We start from the raw sequence: 22,723 nt of genomic DNA, 5'->3' as shown, positions 1-22,723 counted from the left end.
TTCCTTCTGTCTGCTTCCAGGTGGGATACTGTGAATAAATCCTATCCCAAGTTCCTTCTCAGGGACATTATTACGTACCTTCTTATGTTTCGATTGTTCTCTTAACACCCGTTTGTCTTTCCTAAAGAGACTTGTTTTTCCTGTAGAAAGGCTTTTCTCCCGGCTGCCTTTCCCCTATTAAATTAGGTATATAAGCATCTAATTGAAACCATTTACTGAGCCAGCTACTTTTCTTGGCTCCCATGTGCATGGGAATGAACTTTTTTCTTCTGTTAAATCTGTTGTCAGTTTAGTCCACACACCTCAGTTACTGAACATGAGAGGGTAAAGGAAAAGGTATTTCCTACCCTACAGTCTCCTTCACCACAGAGGCTCCATAACTTGGCCAGACATTCAGGTGGGCTGAGGCGATAGGAGTGGAGGGGGCATATGGGGATGTGAGGGCAGGAGCCGGACTGCCCTCCTCCCCTCACGTGTGACATCACGCTCAAAAGCTCACCAGAATGAGTGGGAAGATGGAGCTTGATCCCCTAGGCAGACACTGTCAGGCAGGAAGGTGAGTGAGAAGAGAGGTCCCAGCGAAGGCAGGCAAGGGTTGTAGAGAAGGGAGGGGCATGCCTTCTACAGGGCGGGCGATGCGTCATCGTCTTGGGGGCTACACGTCAGAAAACTGAAAAAAATTTTAGCTTTTTCCTGTGTTTGGTTTAAATTCGGTTCAAAATGTCCCACATAGGAAACAAAAGGGGGATTTGCTGTGTGCTACCACCGTACCCTGAACTTGTCATCTCCTTGGCGCTCAGAGAGAACAGCGAGTCCATTGGCTCCATCACCTGAGCCAACAGGAGCCACTGGGCCTCAGCCAGCTCTGGTGACCTCTGCCCTCAGGAGGAGCTGGGAGCAACCTGCGTGCAGGCCATCTGCCCCTCCTTCTGGAAGCCACACCCTAACCACCAGGTGCAGATGTGCTGGGCGGAGGTTTGCTGAGATGATTTTGAATGTTTATCATTGGAAACCTAATGTTCAGGTTGCAAGTGTGAGAGGTCATACCCGTATTTTCATGTAGATACAGAAGAACATATTTTCTGAATTTTGGGGCGCTCCCTTAAATCATGATGGTTTTTCAGGGCGAGACGCTCCAGAACGTAAGAGAGTTAAGACGCAAAGTGCTTTAACACGGCTCTCTAGCATCGCGTGTGCTTGGAGTACATCTGTTGAGAATTTTACGTGGGCCCTGCTTTTGTGGAAACAAATCCGAATTGCCTCTTTATCAAAGGCAGATAATTAAGGGGATACTGAGCTCGTGGTGCAGGGAATGGACGTGGTGACACAACTTTGAAGTGGTAGAAAAATTATGTGTCACTATTGTAAGCTTAATGGTGACATCTGGTGTAGCTACGTGTTTTCTGGCTTTTTCAGTTGAATTTTGGTTCTTCAAACCCTCTCCGGTATTGAAGGTGGCAGTGGGCTTGGGTTTCAATGGTGTGGAAGCCCTGGCTGCTGTCTTACGTTACTCAGCTTGAGGTGTCAACCTGACCTCTGGGTCATTCCTCATGCTCTGGGGTAACTGAGATCCATTTCTTCCCAGAAGAAAATAAAATATAAAATATACTGGATGATAATGTCCTTTGATCAAAGATCCTTAACAAGGGAACACCCAGGAGATCATTAAAAGGCTGAGATCACCCCTCCCCCTAGTTCCAAACATTGACCAAAGGTTACAGCCTGTGTACTGAAGGGCATGCTGGATGACCCTGCGAGCCTCACGTGAGCACCAGGACCCTGCATGCCCAAGCCTCCTACATACAGGGCTACAGAAAGGCGAGTAGAAACAGGAGAAAGACAACCCCATTCAAAAATGCACTTCCCCAGAGAAGATAGGTAGATGGCCAACAAGCACCTGAAAAGATACTTGGAAAAATGCAAATCAGAACCACCACGAGATACCATTTGCCCCCTCTCTGGTGGTTATAATAAAAATGCAAAATGACAAGTGCTGGCGTAGATGTGGAGAAATTGGAACCCTCGTGCATGGCTGGTGGGGATGTAAAACAGTGTAGCCGCTGTGGGAAACAGTCTGGAGGTTCCTCAGAAGGTTAAGCACAGAGTTACCAGGTGACCCAGCAACTCCACTCCTGGGTGCACACCCAAGAGAATTGGAAAACAGGCACCTGAGCAGATACCTGCCTGCCCACGGTCATTCCTGCACAGTCACTGCAGCCATAAGGTGGAAACAGCCCATGTACATTGACGAATGATGGATAAACAGAATGTGGTCATCCGTACAAGGGGGCATCATCCAGCTGTAGAAAGGAATGAAGTGCTGACACACTACAATGTGGATGAACCTTGGAACCATTATTCTAAGTGAAAGAGCCCAGACAGAAAGGGCCACATACATGACATGAGTTCACTTGTGTGTGAAACATCCAGAACAGGTAAATTGAGAGACAGAAAACAGATCAGCGGGTGCCAGGGGCTGGGGGAGGGGGTGGCGAGTGACTGCTAATGGGTGTGGGGTTTCGTTTTTGGGTGATGGAAAAGTCTGGAACTAGACAGGTGTGATGGTTGCACGAGGGAGACCAGCGAGACCCCTTCCCCGTCCGTCCGAGTGAGGACAGTGGGGGATGGTGTCAAGGGTGCAAGTGTGTGGTGCTGAGAGGCCGCCTCTCTCCATCCGGCCCTTCCCGCAGGGTTTCACGAGCTGAGAGCTGTAAACTGGGGTCTTGGAGGAGCCACCCCCTCCTCCCCGGCAGGAGGAGGATGTTTCCTGTGGTGGCGAGGGCCACGGAGGTCTGGGAGCCACAGTACAGCCCCACGGCTTCCCACGTGGTCTGTTCTCTTGGCAGGTTTGGCTGCGGTGAGTTTTGTGTGGCTGTTAGACATCTTCCCAGCAGAATCCCTGGAGAATTCTAAATTTCAGTTGCACTCTCTGAATTTTCATTAAGAGCTTTCACCCAGAGAAAATGATGGATTAGATTTTACCATTGGAAAGAAGCCAGATAAAATTAGATGACTTTTAGTCCCCATGGCCTGCGCCTCACTCCCTGCTTTTTTCTAAAATCTTTGCTCTTCTCTCTTGGTTCCCAGCAAACAGGTGCCTGTGGATGTTTATTCGTTGAAAATACTGATGTGTGCAGCTCCCTTTGAGCCTCTCTGCTTTTGTTTCATGAGTGACTTTGCTTTTGCTCCAATCGCTTCAAGTCTAAGACAGCTTTGGGCCTTGGGCTCCATGTTGGCCAGCGTGTGGTTTCTTTCTTGTCTTCAGTAAAGCTTGTTAGTTGTTAGAACTTTATAACTGTAAGCTGATACAATATTTTGCTGCACAAAAGAAATTAATATGATTCCTTGTCTGCCTGTCTCTTCTTTTCTCTTCCAAACTCTCCTTCTTGGCAAAATTAACCCACTGTCCCTTCCAAGTACAATTAGGAGTTTGCCTCCCAACCAGCCACTTTTAGCAAAGCTGTGTTCTGATAGGCAACTGTCTTCTGTTACCGTGTATGGATGGTGAATTGTGAAAACAACTATTATTTCTTCCCGCATCAATACAAGGAAGAAAGATTATTCTGCACAAAAACTAAGACTTAGGGCTTCCCAGGTGGCGCAGTGGTTGGGAGTCCACCTGCCGATGCAGGGGATACGGGTTCGTGCCCCGGTCCGGGAGGATCCCGCATGCTGCGGAGCGGCTGGGCCCGTGAGCCATGGCCGCTGGGTCTGCGCGTCCGGAGCCTGTGCTCCGCAGTGGGAGAGGCCACAGCGGTGAGAGGCCTGCGTACAGCAAAAAAAACCCAACCAAACAAAAAACAAACAACAAAAAACGAAGACTTAGATCAGTCTGGAGGAGCTGATGAAACACCATTGGGGAAGCCCCCTAAGGCGGTTGTAGGTTACAGGGGGCGCGGACATCGGCGTTATTCATGTGAATTGTCGGTTTCTTTAAATTCCACATGGTGTTGGCTTCAGCACCACGTGCACTAAAACTGGAAGGATACAGAGATTAGCACGGCCCCTGCGCAAGGATGACACGCAAGTGCGTGAAGCAGTCCATATCTTTTCATGATCATTAAGTCAGTTTTTCCAGAAGAGTGATTTTCAGATGAGTACCCTGCCCCCACCTCTAGGAGGCTCTGTCAGGATTTTGAGACAATATGGCCTGAAAGAAAAATCACATTTATTTTTTATTTATTTATTTATTTTTGTGGTACGCGGGCCTCTCACTGTTGCGGCCTCTCCCGTTGCGGAGCACAGGCTCCAGACGCGCAGGCTCAGCGGCCATGGCTCACGGGCCCAGCCGCTCTGCGGCATGTGGGATCCTCCCGGACCAGGGCACGAACCCGTGTCCCCTGCATCGGCAGGCGGACTCTCAACCACTGCACCACCAGGGAAGCCCGTACATTAAATTTTATGTTATGGTTTGCATTTGGAAAATTTTCTAAAAATAAAACATTTTAATTTCACACTACTAACTGTGGATCAGAAAATATGACAAAGTCTTCCTGGCTGATAAGGCTGCGTGGAGTATACATTCTAAGAGAGTGATCTTCAGGGTAGGGAGAGACAAGTACAGGTGGGAATTTTGTGATGAACGCAAGACTGCTTTTAAAGCTGCCAGATTCTCCTTTTCACCTGTGTTCCTGCAGTTCTGTTACTTGCCACTAGATGTGTGTGAGTGCTGTTAAGGACTGCAGTCGTTAGTATGATAGATCTATTCCTGGCAATCAGAAGATCCGCATAAATTCCACGTGGAATTCAGCAGAGATCTTGAGCAGGTTTCAGTGCCTCGCCCCCATGTGTCCCAGCATCTTAAATTACTTGTGTGGGAAAGCTCTCCACTTGCAGCTAGGGAGATTTTTGTGCTGTATTCAGACGTGGGCGGATCCCAGTATGTGTTACTTGGAGCCTGGGAGGAACCTGTGGTCCGGTTCGCGGTCAGAAGGACCCGGTCATAAACGACAGGCTTTCCAGGTGAAAACCTCCTGATTCTCCTTCTGTGGTGCCAGTTTCGGCAGACTAACAGCACCCACCAAAAAGCATCCTTTCCGTCCTCCTGCCCCCAAATTTTAATGTCATCCCAAAGGTGCTCTCTTGGCAACTGAAAGGAAAGTTTAATGGACAGTTTTATTGGTTTCTCAAGGCTGTTTCAAGATGATGCCAAAATCCCTTGGAATGTTTCTGGGACTGTGGATTCAGGGAACAACAAATCACCACCAACTGGGGGCCTGAGACAACACTGGTTCTCTTGCAGTCTGGAGCCTGAATCAGAGATTCAGGTGTCTCAGGGCTGTGCTGCCTCTGGAGGCTCTTGGGGGCTGGAGGGGGAGGATCCTTCGGGCTTGTCCAGCCTCTGGGGCACCAGGTGTCCCTGGGCTGTGGCCGCATCACTCCAGCCTCTGCCTCCATCTTTGTGTGGTTTCTCCTCTGTCAGAACTCCAGTCGTTGGATTGAGGGCCACCCTGATCCAGGATGATCTCATCTTAAAGATCCTTCACTTTATTACGTCTGCAAGGACCCCGTTTCCAAATAATGTCATAACCTGATATTCAGGTTGTATTCATCATGTTTTACAATTTTCTGTACCTTGTGATGTCTTGACATCTTAAGATACCTTGCTTCCAGACCCCACACCACCTACTTATCCACCTCTCACACACAGTGCCAACATTCCCCCTTGCCCTTAATCACCCAGGAAGAGGGACCAGACAGCTGGGGACAACCCCAGCGCCCCCGGAACTGATAAAGGCTCTCCTAGGCCTCCCCCTGGCTCCTGCTTCCACTCGGGGGCTTCCCCATGGCCCTGCATGTGTGGCCTCACCTCTAGGACCCTTGAGTCTAATAAACTGTGTTCCCGAGCTATTCTTCTGTGCCCACACATGACCAACCATCTCATAAGAGAACACAGAACAGTCTGGGCACAGATCAGGGTGGATGTGGATATTTGGGGACACTTTTCAGCCCCCACGTGGACTGCACACACGTGTACATTGGCAGTAGGCCAGCAGGTCTGGCCACTGTCCCCCTCCCGTAATGCACACTGGGACAGGGTGGCCAGTCACCTGCTGGGATGACCCCATCCCAAGGCTGAGGCCCCGGGAACCTCCATCCGGGCTCTGAGGTGCTGCTGACTCTGTGCATTTCAGATAAGCAGGAAGTTCCTGCAAGGAAAACCACAAGCTTTATTTTTATTTAATTCCAGCCATTCTGTGGTTTTTGGAGATGGTCTTTAAAGATTTGTTTTTGATTTTTATCTCAAAGAGAATGCAGAAAAGCCCATGGGTCAGGCTCCAGAGAAAATACACACAGAGAAGAGAAGCAGTGAGCTTGCACCAGGCAGCTGTGGGGAGCAGGCAGGATGGGCCTGGGGGGCACACTCTGGAGGAGGAGCTGCGGCTCCACCAGCAGGCACTGCTGCCTGGAGCCCCAGCCTGGGCCACGCAGGGTGAGTCCCCACAGGCAGAGGGGCTGAGCGGGCCGTCGGGTTTAGGGGAGGTATGCTTTCATTGTCACCGGCCCGGAAAGCACACCAGGTTCCTTGTCCCCCACCGCCCCCGGCCATAGTGAGGGTGACAGTGCCTCAGGGGTCCCATTCGATGCCGCAGGGGACCAGCTAGAGGATGGAGAAATGGCTTCCTAGAAAACACTGTGAGGGGTACCCATTTTGGGTAGGTCAGATGGCTAGGGAGAAAGGAAGGGCCTTCTCCCTGAGAGCTGACCCTGGCCCTGGCCGAGAGCTGACCCTGGCCCTGGCCCAGAGCTGTGGCTCTAGCTGCACCCCTGCGAGGGAGGAACTTGCTCCGAAGGCAGACCCTCTGAGAGCAGAAGTCTTGCCTGGAGCAAAAAGTCCTTGAGGTCTTCCCTCTGGGTCCTGCCCCCTGGATTCTGGGACGGTCTCTGTGCCGAGGGAGGGTCACCAAGTTCTTAGGGAAAAACCAAAGCAAATTCAACATAAAAGCTAATCTGTGCTGTAGCGTCTTTAGGGAAGGGAAGATGCTATGACAAAGCACGCCCCAAGCCTACCTGGGTGGACCCTGTGTCAGTCTTGATGCATGGTGGGCCTGGAGAATAGGCCAGCATGTGAACATCTCCGTCCCCTCTGTCTGGACTTGGTGACCTTCCGCTTTTGAAGAGCAGGGACCACGGCCTCGTGGGGACCTAAGTTTGGGTGTGTCTGATGTTGCTTCAGGACGGGGTTCATGGGTTTGCACCTATGCAGGATTGGGAGGGTGTGATTTCCATGTGGCTTGTTTCTGGCAGTGTTCACCGTGCTGGTCCATCAGTACCATGTCCACCATGCCTCTTTCCCCCGCCGTAACCTTAGAACTCCAAAGGTCTTGCTCCTCGTCGGACTCTCCATTCATTCATTCATTCATTCAATGTCATATTTCATGCTCCTGCCCCAGAGTCTGGGCCTTGGCCGGTGGGAGCCCCTCTTCATGGGTCTATCCTTACTCTCTGGACTGAAGGTGTTCAGGCTCTGCTGTCCCCGCCCAGCCCTGGACGTGGCCACTCTGCAGAGCCTGGTGCCTTTCAGTGAGAGGTAGGATTTGGAAGGTACTCCAGGTGCTCTTGGATGGAGCTAAGGAACACGTGAACGTGCACACACACGTTTGTGCACTTTGGTCTGTAGCCATTCGGATTGAAACTGAGTTCACAGCCATATGCCTCCCGATTCCACCCAACTCCACAGCCTCCTCGAATTTCTGCCTCTGTGTGAGAGTGACCCCCTACCCAACAGCGGAATCCCAGTCTTGCTGCTCAGAGCACTTGTCTCTGTTCTCAGTCCTCCGCGCGTAACCGCTCCCAGCCCTGCGGCCGTGGATGCCTGCTCTGTGGCTCCTGTCCCTGGTGAGGATGCCTGCCTTGTTCCCTCCCATCTAGAAAGGGCAAAGCTGGTCTGGGAGTAAGTGAATAAGGAGGCAGAAGGGCTCCTCAAAGCTGGGGTGTGTGTGTGCACATGTGTGTATGTGTGTGAGCATGTCAGCACAGCTAAGACACTGATGTGTGGAACCAGGGTGAGGCGTGTTGGCCGCGGCACCTGCTCCTGCATCTGCATGTGAAGCGGGGCCCTGCCTGGCTCTTCCGGTGAGTGGACGCCCCCAGTGACACCCGGGACTGACAAAGTCCTCTCTTGGTGGACACAACTCTGCTTAGCAGTGCTGGTCACCTGGGGTCGCCCTGCAAACGTCGGTGCGGCTGATTTCCTACCTGTGCCGGACACTGCGGTCATTAGACTTTCTGCTGGGCTCTTTGTCACCCCCCGCCCCCCCGCTCTCTGGTCTGGACCGCACCCCCTCAGGCGGTGCACAGACGCGGCACAGTGTGTGCAGACCCTCTGTCTGCCGTGTCCTCGCTTCCTGTCTGCCTCCCGTCCCTTCTCTCCCCTCACAGCTCCTTTAGGGCCCTGCTTTGCCCATTATTTCTTTTCCTTTTGGGGGCCCCCTATGCATCCCAATTAGCATTTGAAAGAGCCCACGTTTGCACTTGACAAGCCGGAGGTGGTTTCTGGCTACAGCGGTGGGGCCAAGTCTACATCCTGTGACAGGGACCGACCAGGGAGGGGGTATCCTTGCTTCTGGGCCGGAGCTTTCAGGCTGGCTGATGGGCTGATGTTTGCACCTTGGGCTCAGGCCTGTTTGCTTTCAGGGTCTGTGTTACTTTTCCCAGGGCTGCCTAACACACAGGTTTGGGGCTTCAAACCACAGAAGTGCATCCCCTAACTGTCTGGAGGCCAGAAGTCAGATCAGGCTGCTCCCTCCGAGGCTCCAGGGGAGGCTTCTCCTGCCTCTTCCAGCTTCTAGTGCTGCCTGCAACCCTTGGCGTCCGGCCTGTGGACGCATCCCCCATCCGTCTCCGTCTTCATATGGCTGTGTCTTGCCTCCTCCTCCTAGAAGGCTGCCAGTCTTAGCGGATTAGGGCCGCCCTGTTCCAGTAAGACCTCATCGTAACTAACTACATCTGCAAAGACCCTGTTTCCAGACAAGGTCCCATTCTGAGATGTTGTGGGTCAGGATGTCAACATCTGTTCTGGGGGACACAATTCAGCCCATAGCAGGGTTCTGGCTGTACCATCTTGTATTTGACAGTATCAAAATTATTTAAGGGCTTCCCTGGTGGCATAGTGGTTGAGAGTCTGCCTGCTGATGCGGGGGACACGGGTTCATGCCCTGGTCCGGGAAGATCCCACATGCCGCAGAGCAGCTGGGCCTGTGAGCCATGGTCGCTGAGCCTGCGTGGCCGGAGCCTGTGCTCCACAACGGGAGAGGCCACAGCAGTGAGAGGCCTGAGTACTGCCAAAAAAAAAAAAAAAAATTATTTAATTTTTAGGGATATGTACTGAAACATGAATTTTTTCCCCACCCCAGTGCTCCGAGTTCCTCCCCAAGAGATGGCCACCCCATGTTTCTTGGTGTCCTGGGGACATTCTGTGTGCACAGAACCCTCCACACACACACACACCCTTCTGCACCTTCTGTGGTCTTTGTGTGGGGTTGTCCCCATCTGCCCGGCCCCTCTTTGGTGGATGTAAGGAGCCACCGTGTGGACACACATAATTTAGTGATGTTAGAAGGTAGTAGAAAGTCTGGACATAACAGAGAAGCTCTTCGTAGAAGCTGTGCTCACAGGCACAAGTGTGACCCAAGTTCCTGCAAGGGAAGTGCCAGGTCATAGAGCGTGGCATTTATAATTCAGTTCTTTAACTTTTTTATTGTGATCTCACATTTAGAGAAAAGTTGCAAAAATAGGTCAGTGAATCCTGCATTCTTTTCTCCCAGATCACCCAAAAGTTAATGTCTCCTATGTTTGTCTTCAGAGATTAAGTTGCATAATGGTGACCCCCTCAACCCTAAATATTCCAGGGGTGTGTTTCCTAAACATGGGGTGTTTATTCTCCTACGACCAAAGCATAAGTCAAAATTGGGATGTTAACCTCGATACAATACTAGGTGTTCTCTAATCTGCAATTTGTACTCACATTTCTTTAATTGTCCCAATAATGACTTTTGCACACTTGTTAGGTTAATTCCAAAGTGTTTCATCTTCTTGGTATCTGATGTTGATGGGGGTTTCTGTACCAGTTATTTTGTGTGGACATGAAGCTCTGGATTTCTGTGTGATAATTTCATGCCTTTGTGAACTTGCTTATTGTTTGAGTCCATTTTCCCCATTGATTCTCTATGGCCAGACCTGCTGTCCAATGTGATAGTCACTTGTAGCTGTTAAATACTGATGCAAAAGCACTAACCAAAACATTGTCCATCAGAATACAACCCTATATAAGGAAAATAAAACACCACAACCAAGGGGGATTTATCCCAAGACTCCGAAGTTGCTTCACTATCAGAAATTCTATACATAAAATTCACTATATAGACAGATTTCAGGAGAAAAATCACATGATTCTCTCCATAGGTACAAAAAAAGCCCTGACAAAATTTAATGCCCATTGCTGATAAAAATATATGTGCAGGGACTTCCCTGGTGGCACAGTGGTTAAGAATCCGCCTGCCAATGCAGGGGACACGGGTTTGAGCCCTGGTCCAGGAAGATCCCACATGCTGTGGAGCAACTAAGGCCGTGCGCCACAACTACTGAGCCTGCGCTCTAGAGCCTGTGAGTCACAACTACTGAGCCCACATGCCACAACTACTGAAGCCCATGTGCCTAGAGCCCATGCTCCACAACAAGAAAAACCACTGCAGTGAGAAACCCGCGCACCACAGTACCACAATGAAGAGTACCCCCCTCTCACTGCAACTAGAGGAAGCCCATGAACAACAATGAAGACCCAACACAACCAAGATTAAAAAAAATATATATATATATATATATGCACATAAAATAAAATGAAATGAAACCAAATACTCAGTTCCTCAGTCACAGGAGCCCTATTTCAAAGCCCAATAGCTGCATGTGGCTGGTGGGTCCTGTTTTGGACATGGAGGATGTGGAACATTCCATTATCACAAAAAGTTTAATTGCACAGCATTGCTCTAGGGTTTTCCAGGTAGACAATCATAGCCTCTGCAAATAGAGAAAGTTTCATTTCTTTTCCAGTTCTTAGGATCCTCACTGATTGTTCTTGTCTGATTGCAGTGGCTAATGCCTCTGTACAGTGCTGACAGTAGCATCTCTTGTTCAGGGGGGTGATGGGTTTAGGAAATGGTATATACATTTTGTTATGTGAAGAAAGTATCTATCTATCAATATCTATTTTCCTTACTGTTTATATTTTTATCAGGAACAGGCATTAAACTTTGTCAGGGCTTTTTTTGCACCTATGGAGAGAATCATGATTTTTCTCCTGAAATCTGTCAATATAGTTAATTTTATGTCTGGAATGTCTGATAGTGAAGCAACTTTGGAGTCTTGGGATAAATCCCCCTTGGCTGTGGTGTCTTATTTTCCTTGTATGGGGTTGTATTCTGATGGGCAACGTTTTAGTTAGTGCTTTTGCATCAATATTCATAAGTGATATTGGCTTGTAAATGTCTTCTTTCATACTGTCTTTATTATAGTTAGGTTACCAATGTTCTTGCTTTAGAAAAAGAATATAAAAGTTTTCCCCTCATCTTCAATGCTGTGGGATAATTTGTAAAGCTTTAAGACCATCTGGTCCCTTGCTCTGTGGTGACCTAAATGGGAAGGAAATCCAAAAAGAGGGGATATATGTATATGTATAGCTGATTCACTTTGCTGTACAGCAGAAACTAACACAACATTGTAAAGCAACTGTACTCCAAAAAAAAAAAAAAAGACCATCTGGTCCTTAAAGATTTGGTAGAATTTATCTGTGAAATTACCTGTGCCTATTACTTTTTTGGGGGGACAGGGGCCTCAGTGTTTCCTGGTAACTTTATTTCTTCTATGGAAATAGGTCTAAGTTTTCCATCTCTAACAGGGCCAGGTTTTTAAAAATTAATTAATTAATTAATTTTAATTTTTGGCTGCATTGGGTCTTCATTGCTGTGTGCAGGCTTTCTCTAGTTGTGGTGAGGAGGGGCTACTCTTCGTTGAGATGTGTGGGCTTCTCATTGCGGTGGCTTCTCTTGCTATGGAGCGTGAGCTCTAGGCGTGTGGGCTTCAGTAGTTGTGGCACGTGGGCTCAGTAGTTGTGGCTCGCGGGCTCTAGAGCACAGGCTCGGCAGTTGTGGTGCACAGGCTTAGTTGCTCCACGGCAGGTGGGATCTTCCTGGACCAGGGCTCGAACCTGTGTCCCCTGCATTGGCAGGCGGATTCTTAACCACTTAACCACTGTGCCACCAGGGAAATCCTCCTCTTATTATTTCTTTCTTTTTCTTTTCTTTCTTTTTTTTTTTTTTTTGGTTTTCTTCTCTTTTCTCTCAATTAAGTTAACTAATGGGTGACCTATTCTGTTAATTTAAAAATTAGGATTTTGGGGCTTCCCTGGTGGCGCAGTGGTTGAGAGTCCACCCACCGATTCAGGGGACACGGGTTAGTGCCCCGGTCCGGGAAGATCCCACATGCCGCGGAGCGGCTGGGCCATGGCTGCTGAGCCTGTGCTCCACAACAGAAGAGGCCACAACAGTGAGAGGCCTGCGTACCGCAAAAAAAATAATAAATAAATAAAAATACAAATTAGGATTTTGGTTTACTAATCATAATTATGTTTTTTCTGTTCTTTACCCTGTAATACCTCTTCTCATTTTTATTATTTACTCTCTTATGCTCTTATTGATTTACCTAGTTCTTTTTCTAAGCTTTGTTTGGGTTGGGAATTTAACTTGCTTTCATCTTTTTAAATAAAAATGTGTAATATTGTGAATTGCTCTATGATTAGTGCTTTAAATGTATTTCATAGATTCTGATGTGTAGTGTTTTCACGTCATTTTTTTTTTTTAGAAATTCTATACTTTCGGTTGTATTTCCCCACTCATCCAAGAGTTAATCGTTTTAAAAAAATTTTTCCACATGAAAGTCTTTTTCTGTCTGCTTTTTGACACTGTTAACAACTTGTGGTCTTATTGCATTATGATCAGTTCTATAACATTTCTACTTCATGGAACTCGCTGATGCTTCCTTTGTGACTGAATTAGATTTCTGTGGCTGTGTAACAGATTTCCACAATTCGGCAGCTTGAGCCACACCTGTTTACCATCATCTCTCAGCTCCGTGGGTGTGAGGCCCCGCCCAGCTAGCCCCACTGGGGCAGTACAGGTGGAGGCTGCAGTCTTTGTGTGTGGGCGTCTTAAGGAGGCTCAGGTGGGCAGCGTGAACGAGTGTAATGACGGAGTCCCAGCACCTTTTTCACATCCTGTGGCAGGCCCCGCCCGCATTCAGGGCCCTGGTCACGGTAGGGTCTCGGCCCCACTTGGGCCTGGGCTCTGGACAGCGGGGCTCATCCTCTCTCTGCTGGGACCCCCAGCCTGCGCCCCCTCCCCACCTGCGTGCGCCCTGAGCAGAAAGGTGAGGGGTTCGGAGGTGGGGGCCTGAGTATGATTGTCTGCAGGTGGTGGGCTTGCTTCCCTGCTGGTTGTGCACGAGGTCTCCAGCGCCCTTTCAGAGATGAGGGAAGGGAAATCGAGTGAGCTGGTGGGTACGTTCAAGGGACGGGGTCCGGGTTGATTTGTGCTGCGCTGACTGGCTGTCGGGCTGGTCCCCCGGGTAGGGCAGCATATGTGGGGCCATGGGGAGGTGGGGGCCTGTGAGTGGATGGGGGAGGGGCTCAGGCTGGGCAGGTGGAGCTGAGGTGGGGGGCGTGCTTTGGGTGGGGTGGAGGTAACGGAGGGGAGGGGGGCTGTGGGGGGAAGGAGTAGGGGTGGGGTGGGGGGTGGGGGGCAGGGAAGCAGGGTGAGGGTCAGGTGTTGGACGTGACTAGCGGTGGTCGCCGTCAGCTGGATGTGCCCGGGTAGGGGGCCTAGATGTGTCTGGGGTCTCCTCGGTCATTTGCGTGGGGTCAGGCTGGGGGCAGGTGCAGACTCCGAGCAGGCCGGGTCACCTGCAGGGGCCGAATCCTGACCACGGGACCGCCAGGGGATTCCCCACTTTCCTGTTTGGAGGCATCTCCACAGGACAGAGACCTGGAGACAAGGGTCCCTGTTGCCATGAGCAGCACGCCAGCCCCACTGCCACATCTGTCAGGAACGGCGTCATCAGGAGAGGAGATGTTTGAATCACATTTGGTTGGGAAACAGCCAGGAAAGAGGTGGGTTCCTTCTCTCCTGTGTGAGCAAGACCAGGAGACTCACACCTGTGTGCTTTTCGTTATTTGTTATTTTTCCCTTTGCCTTTTCTCACTGTCAGAAGCTAAGACCTGTAAGAAATAGATTAGGTTAGTGGTTTAAAAACCTCCCTGGAGGAACGCCCAGGCCGCTTCACTGTGATTCTACCAAATGTTTACACTACATTGGGCTGTGAGCTGGGAGGCCGGTGTCCCTCGGCCCAGCTCTGCCCTTGAGCCCTGCCCGCGGGCGCTGGACGTCAGTCTGAGTGAGGCCAGGGTCTGAAGCCACAGGCCGGTCAAGGCCCTTCTTGGAGGGGCTGGCTCCGGGGGATGCCCTGCGGCCGATACACAGGCCTTGTCAAGCTCTCACCTTAGGAGGACGAAAATCCCCATGAAGTTATTGACATGTTGGAATGATGTGTGGGGAGGCTGCCTGGCCTAGACGCTGTGAGCTGTGAACCTGCAAGTTCGAGGGGCCTCAGGGCCTAGCTCCAGCCTCTCACCTCCAGCTGTCACCTATGACAGTCCCTAGGGGTCCTGCTGACGTGTTGACGCCCCTTCAGGGTCCCCCACCTGAGAGCCGCTGGGAGGGCACCCCAGGGCTGAGCCTGGACCTGGGGGCAACCACACCAGTGGTGCAGCCCCTTCAGACCCAGCCTCTGAGGACCCCACGGGGCGGAGGCGCCTGCAGGCCGACCCTGGGCCTGACCGTGGTTCAACACTAGACCCTGGGACACAGGGGCGGCTTCTGGGCCGGGGCCCCTGCCCTGGGGGAGGTGGCCTTTGTGTGATGCTCTGTCTGGGACATGGAGCTTGTCTGCCAGCTTCTCCCATCTGACAGTGGTGGCCGTCCTGCCTTTTCTGGACTGTCTGCCCCCTCCCCGCCCTTGCCCAGCTCCTCAGAACAGAGGGGTTGGTTCCCAGCCAGACCGCTGTATGGCTTTCTCCACTGAGGGTGGGGGGCACGGGGGAGAGGGGCGGCTGTGGGTATGTAGATGCCCTTTGTCAGGTTCAGGAAGTTCTTGTTCCGATTTGCTGAGAGGTGGTGGTTGTTGTTTATCATGAATAGATACTGAATTTTGTCTAATGTTTTTTCTTCATCTGTTGATATGATTATATGTTTTTTCTTATTTCTTATTTGGTCTTTTGATTTTCAAATTTTGAAGCTGAGCCCACTTGGTTGCTGGCTCATTTTCTATTTCGTGAGGGATGTTGGTCTGTGGTTTTCTTGTTTGTCCTTTCTGGCTTTGGTTTGGGTAATGCTGACCTTGGAAATGTTCCCTCCTTTTCTACTTTCTGAAAGAGATTGGGTAGAATTGGTGTTACTTTTTCTTTAAATGTTTGGTAGAATTCACCAGTAAAACCACCTGGGCCTGGACATTTCTCTTCCATAGTTTTAACTGCAAATTCAACGTCTTTGACAATTATAGTACTATTCAGTATCTATTACATTTTGGGTGAGTTTGGTTGTTTGTGATTTTGGGGGAATTGGTCCATTTCATCTAAGGTATCAAAGGAGGAGTGTTTCTGCCTCTGACTTGGGTGTGTCCATTGAAGCCGTGCCCCCCAGGCTGACCAGAGAAGTTGGAAGAAGCCTGGGGAGGGGGCCGCCCCCATCACACCCACAGTAGAGTGGATGGTGGGTATGCTAGTGTCATGGGGCTGCCAGATCAAATCACTACAACCTGGGTGGTGAAAACAGCAGACCCTCATCCTCTCACAGTCTGGAGGCCAGAAGTCAGACCAAGATAGAGGCTCCAGGGGAGGATCCTTCCAGCCTCTTCCAGCTTCTGGGAGCTCCCATCTCCATCTTCATGAGACTTCTTCTCAGTCTGTGTCTGTCCTCTTCTGTCTCCTGTAAGGACACTGTCATTGGATTTGGGGCCTCTCCTGGTAAGGCAGGATGATGGGGCTCTGGCAGCGGCCTTCCCTGCTGCCTGGCCCTGTGGGCTGCTCTCCGGTGTGGCCCCAGGTGTGGGGTGTGCCTGGCTTCTGTCGGTGCAGGGGTGCCTTCCCTTCCTGGCCCCAGCTTGGACCCACTGGTCCTGAGAAGGCTGCAAGAGACTCACCGGTTTCAGCTCAGAGGCTGGGGCTGCGGAATCATTGGGGTTGGCAAGTCTTTCCACAAAGCCACTCGGCTTCTGTCCCTGAGCTGTGAGGTGCATGTGGGTTCCCACCTTTTAGGCTGGTAAGGATGGCTCAGCACTGGCCCTGGGCCCCTGTCCGGGAAGGGATGGGCCGCTGTACCCTGTGCTGCTCGCAGGGACCTGGGCTCAGTGCCCCCACCTTGTTTAGGGACGTGTGGGCACCCTGGCCAAGGGTGGACGATGCCAGCCCCCCCACCTCCCGCCATGAGCTGCCTATGGCCCTTGCCAGCTGCGCGGCACAGATAGGAGTTCCGGGCAGTGTGTGCTCTGCTTCCTGGGTCTGAGTGGGGTTCGGCTGCCTGTGCGCTGTGGTGCCTGAGCCCAACGGTGGCGGGCCAGCTGTCCCCCCGGCCTCAGGTGGGGCGTTGTCCCTCTCACCCTGTGAAGAGGCGGCTACGTGCCGGGTTTTCCTGGCTCTGCCACCTCCCTGCTAACCTTACCCGGGGAAGACAGACGCCTCTGTGTCCAGGGATCCTGGCGTCTTCCTTTTTGAGGCAGAGGAGGTGCCTGTGGTCTCAGGTTTCGTCCCCTCCTCTCCGGGCAGCTGTCCCCCTGACCCTTAGGGCACGGCCTGGCTGGCAGCCCCTCCAGGGCATCCTCTGCCAGCCCTGGGACGGGAGCAGGAGTAATTAGGTGCTGAGTCTCGGTGGGGTCAGCGGGCAGAGCTGCGTCAGGGCCTCCAGCTTCTGCCTCCACCTGGAAGCCCCCCCACTCCGGGCTTTGCAGCCATTCCTGCCCCAGCACTCAGGGATGATAGAGGGGAACCCCCTTGATAACTGTGTCCCACCAGCCAAGACCCTGTGACACCAGCAAACGTGCGTGGGAGTCTCTCCCCCCCCAGAAAAGTCTATGGAATAGGATGCCGCCCACAGCCCTGATCTGCGATTCCAAACCCCAGACGTCTCTTAGATGTTTGGCAAGAACCTGCGGTTGGTCCGCCTGCCCTGTGTCTGTCTGGTTCTCCCGGTCCCTGTGGGAACCTGGGGTGTTGATGTTGATGCCTAGACTGTTCAGGCCCTGTGGCCGCACCTGATTCCCTCTGAACCCCCAAGCTGGCCCTGAGGGTCACAGATGAGGGACCAGGTGACCCGTGTCCTCCGCTCCTCATGGGTTTGGCCCATCCAGCACCCCAGGGGAGGGTGACAGACAAGGTTGGCACACTTAGGGAAGGGCAGAGCGTTGGGGTGCGTCCCCTTCCAGGTGGGGCTCTTCCCCTTCAGAGCAGAAGGGAGCCTCTTGGTCTGTTTCCTCCTGGCCTGTCCTTATGGTCCTTCCTCCCAGCAAGGGGCCTGTGGTTCCACGGTGCCTGTTATGTCAGTTCCCAGTGTATTCCCGCCTGGAGCTGTTAGTGATGGAAAGTGAGTGCCACCTGCAGCGCCTCCCCTCTGCGTTGGGCAGCAGGAGCTCAAAGAGCTCGACCCTGGGCTGCGGGCCTGCTGGTACCTCCCGGCATGGCCACCTGGGGACCTGCCACACCATCTAGGGAGGAATTTGGCCCCTGTCCTCCCCAGGTGTCGCCCGTGAATGCCCACTGTCCCGCTCCCCTAGGGACTCATACCCAAATTTGCCCATATCCAGGGCAGTGTGCCCCCTGGGCAGGGGCGAGGGGTCCCAGTGGCTCCCGGCTGGGTGCGAAGGGCTCAGAGGGGCTGGTGGGGTCAAGGGCACAGATGCGTGGGGGGCCCTGCATGAGCTGATGGGGTGGAGCCATCAGCCCCAGAGCAGAACCGTCTATCTTGTTGCCCTGCATCCCTGACCCTCTTGGGTGAGGCTGCTGCCCCGGGAGGTGCTTGCCCACCTGCCCCCAGGTCATCAAGGAGGGTTGTTGTGGGGGCCACCCTGGGCCCCATGCTCTGCACGGCCAGATCTGGGTATGCGAGGCCCTCCTGGGTCCAGAGACGCTACTTCCTCCTCCAGTGTGTGGGTCTCTGGGACCCCTCGCAGCACAGGGCCAAAATCTAGGGGGTTTAGGAAGAAAGGAATGTCCCATCTCCCGGTCTGAGGCCAGAAGTCCAAGGCTCCAGGGGAGGATCCTTCCCACCTCGTCCTGCTTCTGGGGGCTCTGGCATCCCTGGGTTGTGGCCGCATCACTGTCTCTGCCTCTGTGGTCACATGGCCTCCCCTGTGTCTGTGTCTCCTCCTGGTGTAAGGACACTGGACATTGGTTTAGTCCCAGCCTAAGCCAGCATTACCTCCTCTTAACCGATCACATCTGTAAAGACCCTATTTCTAAGGTCATGTTCTGCGGTTCTGGGTGGATGTGAATTTTGGGGGACACTATTCAACCCACCACAGCTGACCTGCAGGCCCTCACTGGTGGAGGTGACGCCCTTGTGTGGGGACTGAGGAGTGTGGAACACCAGGCCCAGGGACACCTGTTCCGAGACTCCCAGTGAGGGACGTGTTGGGGTGGGCCAGGGAAGGCCTCTGGGGCGGACCTGTGTGCCGAGACCCTGGGGCAGTGGGCAGCCAGGGGCATTGGTCAGCAAGGGGTGGGCTCATGGCACTGGGTCGACAAGAACAGCTGGCGGGTGAGGGGAGGATGGGATCCACTGGGGCTGAGCCATCGTCTGGGGGGCATTGGCTGGGCCTGGTCCCCCCAGGACAGTGCATGAGCTCTGAACGTGCCATCCACTTCCACTGGACACGACAGTGAAAGGGCTCGATGGCCGCAGTGCCCAGTGGGGATGGTCAGACGGGATGGAGGGACAGCCCAGCCGGCGGCTTGCTCGGCGCCAGCCCTGCAGCTGCACGACGGCCACAATGGACTGAGGGGCATTGATGGGGACACAGTTGGCCCCTGATAACTCGCTTGCTAATGGTGCTTCGTATTTTTTTCGTCCAGAAGAATTGTGTGAGTGTGAAGACCAGCGGGGAGATGGAGGCCACTTGATGAAGAGCCTTGAGCCCACCCCTTAAAGGAACAAGGCGCGTTTCTCCCGAGGCTCCGACAGCTGGCTCCTTCAGCTTCAGACCCGGTTATTGAGATGCAAATGTGTGCCCGCGGGGAGCGCAGCTGCTGGCTGGCGCTGAGGCCCTCGCCCCAGGTGCAGCCCTACCGAGCCAGCACCAGCGGGGGCAGCGACGCAGATGACCCTCCTAGGACAAATGGAACCGTGGACCCCGTGCAGGAGGAAAGGCAGGTAAGAGGCGTCATCTGGTTCGGCCAGCTTCACGTCACCGCTTTCCTTTCAGCCCCAGAGCAAGATGTCCTTGCAGGTAGATGTGGGCCAACTGGGTGCCGCCAGCTCTATCTCGGGAGGCTTTGTGAACTTGCTCTGGTCCCTCAGGGTTCAAGCGTTGACTTTAGAAAAGAACCAAACCGCCCTAGGAGGGAGGGCGGGCTGTCTGGGGCTTTTGAGTCTCACCCAGCAGGTTTACAAACTCAGGGAACAGAAAGCCCTTCCACGATGGGCAACCAGAAAAGGGAAAGTGTGTCAGTCACAGCGCAAGACAAGATGTGCAGGAACCCCACCCGGAGTCAAGTGGGCACAGCACCTTCTTATGCCTGTCTATGAAAAGACAAACACCCAGCTCTGGGCTCATATAATAAATACAGTGTAAAGGGTCTGACACTCAACGATGAAAACAGCTTTTTCTGTCAAAAACGTTTTAATTGTGGATTGAACACATACAAAAGTCCACAAAATGTGAGCTCAGAAAATGTTCAGAGACTTAATGTCCCCCAATGTGACCACAAGCCTGCACTTAGCACCACTTGCCTGTGGGCGTCGTATTGTAAGTGAAGTCACGAGGTGTGTATCTGAGTGCAGTAAAGTGTCCCGTCGTGTGAGTGCATGACCCCCGTCCACCTCTTCACTCCTGATGGGTGTTTGGTCTTTAGTGAACAGTGCTGCTGTGACCTGTAGTGCACGCTTCTGTTGTGGACGCCCCAGGCATGGCACAGCTGGGTTCTGGGTGTGTACAGCATCAACTTTTAATAGATATCGCCAATCTATGCTTTTACCAGCATTTCCACTGCTCTGTGCCTTCATCAACACTTGGCATTGAAAGTCTTATTTATTTTAGCCTGCCGTAATGATATTTCAGGGTTTCTTTGTTTTCTTTTCAAGACCAACTTGACTGAGGGACAAGTGGTGTTGTGCCGGAGCTGGCTTGTACCGCCGCACAAGACTGACCATGCACACCCCTTCCCAGCTCTGTGCTGAGTGATGTGGTGGGAGTGTTTAGATCATGGAAATTAGAAAATACTACAAATCAGGGCTTTATGCAGAGAGTTAGTCGTCATTTACATGAAACAAAATGCACCTATTTTAAGTGTACAGCTTGATGGTTTTTGACAAATGTGTACACTGAGGTACCTACCACACAATTAAGATATAGAACATTTCCAGCCCCCACAGATAGTCCCTTGTTCCACTTCCCAGGGACAGAGATCAGGTCAGTGGTTAGCCGGGGCCGAGTTGGGGAGGGATTGACTGGGACTTTTTTCCTCCATGGAGTCCTATATAAATGGAATCATATGGTGTATATTCTTTTGTTTCTGGATTCATTAGCTCAGCATGTTTTTGAGGTTCAAATGTGTAGCAATAATTTGATCTGTTTATTGCTAAGAATTATTTGCATGTTTACATGCATGTTTACAACACAATGGGTTCATCCATTCGCCTACTGATGGACCCCTGGGCTGCTCCCAGCTCTTTGGTTATTATGAATAAGTCTGCTAAGAACAGTGCTTAAAGGTCTCTGTGTTTTCATACCTAGGAGAGGAATGGCTGGGTCATATGGTAGTACATGTTTATTGTTTTCAAAATGCCAAACTGTTTTTCATGTGATTGTACCTTTTATAGTCTTTCTTTCTTTGGTTGCGCTAGCTCCTTAGTTGTGGGATGTGGGGTCCTTAGTTGCAGCTCTCTGGCTCCTTAGTTGTGTCATGCGAACTCTTAGTTGTGGCATGCATGTAGGATCTAGCTCCCTGACTAGGGATCAAACCCGGCCCCCCTGCATTGGGAGCACGGAGTCTCATCCACTGAGCCACCAGGGAAGTCCCATACCTTTTTATATTCTGATCAGTAATGTGCGTTTCCTCCTCCTCTATTTTCTGAAAGTTTGTATAGAATGACATCATTTCTTCATTAAATGTTGATAAAACTTACCAATCAGGCCATCTCGGTCTGAAGTTTTCTTTGTGAGATTTTAAATTATGAATTCAATTTCTTTAATTGTGATGGGGCTGTTTGGGTTTTCTCTTTCTTTGTGAGTCACTTTTAGTAATGTGTATATTTCATGGAATTCTTTTTCACTTCAACTAGGATGTCAAGTCTATTAGAATAATGTTCACAATATTCTCTTATTGTCCTTTCAGTGTCTATAGGATCTGTAGTGATGTCCCCTTTTTCCTTCTTGATGTTGTAATTTGTGTTGTCTCCTTTTTGCTTGATCATTGTAGCTAGAAGTTTATCCCTTTTACTGATATTTTCAAACAGTCAAATTGGATTTAGTTGATTTTGTTGTCTAATGTTTTGGCCCTGAAGGGGTTCTAGTTTTATGGAAATGTCTTTGTTGGGAGTCCCCATGTCATCAGGACAAGGTGCCTCTTCCCTGCAGCCTGCAGTGCACTGTTCTGGCTTTCAGCTTGTCTTCTTGCATTGCATTATACATATTTTGTGAGTTCAGAAACAAAATTTGATTATTTTTTTTCCCCAGCATTTTTACATGGTTTCAGCCAAAGGGTTTTTGCAGTAGAGTAGCTCACTGTGGTGAGATTTTTTAAAAGGGACAATTTCTAGGTTAGAAAAAAGACAAGAGGTCATAAGAGAGATGGTGGGCCTCAACCTGGAAGCTAGCACAAGAAGACAAGAAAGAGGGAATTCCTTGGTGGTCCAGTGGTTAGGATTCTGTGCTGTCCACTGCTGAGGGCCCAGGTTCGATTCCTGGTCAGGAAACTAAAATCCTGCAAGCCATGTGGTGTGGCCAAAAAAACCCCTCCCAAACCCCCCAAAAAACCAAAAAGGCAAAGAGCCTCAGCTAGGAAGAAGAGAAACAATACCATCCACTATTTGCACATAAACTACAGGCACAACTCGGAGATGCCATGGGTTTTGGTTCCAGAACATCGCAATAAAGCAAATCACGTGATTTTTTGGTTTCCCAGATCATATAAAAGTTACCTTTACACTGTACTGTTGTCTATTAAGTGTGCAATAGCATTATGTCTAAAAGAGTAATGTTACATACATACCTTAATTTAAAAATGCTAATCATCATCTGAGCCTTAGTGAGTTGTGGTCTTTTTCCTGGTGGAGAGTCTTGCCTTAATGTTGATATCTGCTAACTGATCAGGGTGGTGGTTACTGAAGGTTGAGGTGGCTGTGACAATTTCTTAAAATAAGATAATGAAGTTCGCCACATTGATTGATTCTTACTTTCATGAATGATT

General features: G+C 51.1%; 1 long non-coding RNA gene and 1 other non-coding gene across 2 annotated transcripts in view; both read left to right on the top strand.

Moving 5' to 3' along the window:
* The window catches only part of LOC131741508 (uncharacterized), a 42,707-nt gene that overhangs the window by 5,773 nt on the left and 14,211 nt on the right, over window positions 1–22,723 (top strand). The window contains exon 3 of the long non-coding RNA XR_009331132.2: window positions 19,169–19,466. This is a non-coding gene — a long non-coding RNA (uncharacterized lncRNA). The remainder of the gene's footprint in view (window positions 1–19,168; window positions 19,467–22,723) is intronic.
* LOC131741941 (U6 spliceosomal RNA) lies at window positions 3,948–4,051 on the top strand. Its single transcript, XR_009331293.1, has one exon. It is a non-coding gene; the product is annotated as a U6 spliceosomal RNA (small nuclear RNA).

Source organism: Kogia breviceps, chromosome 14 (genome assembly GCF_026419965.1).
Source record: "Kogia breviceps isolate mKogBre1 chromosome 14, mKogBre1 haplotype 1, whole genome shotgun sequence".
NCBI classification, from domain to species: domain Eukaryota; kingdom Metazoa; phylum Chordata; class Mammalia; order Artiodactyla; family Physeteridae; genus Kogia; species Kogia breviceps.
Note: the sequence above shows the minus strand (reverse complement) of the source record. Positions and strands in the feature narration are given on the sequence as shown.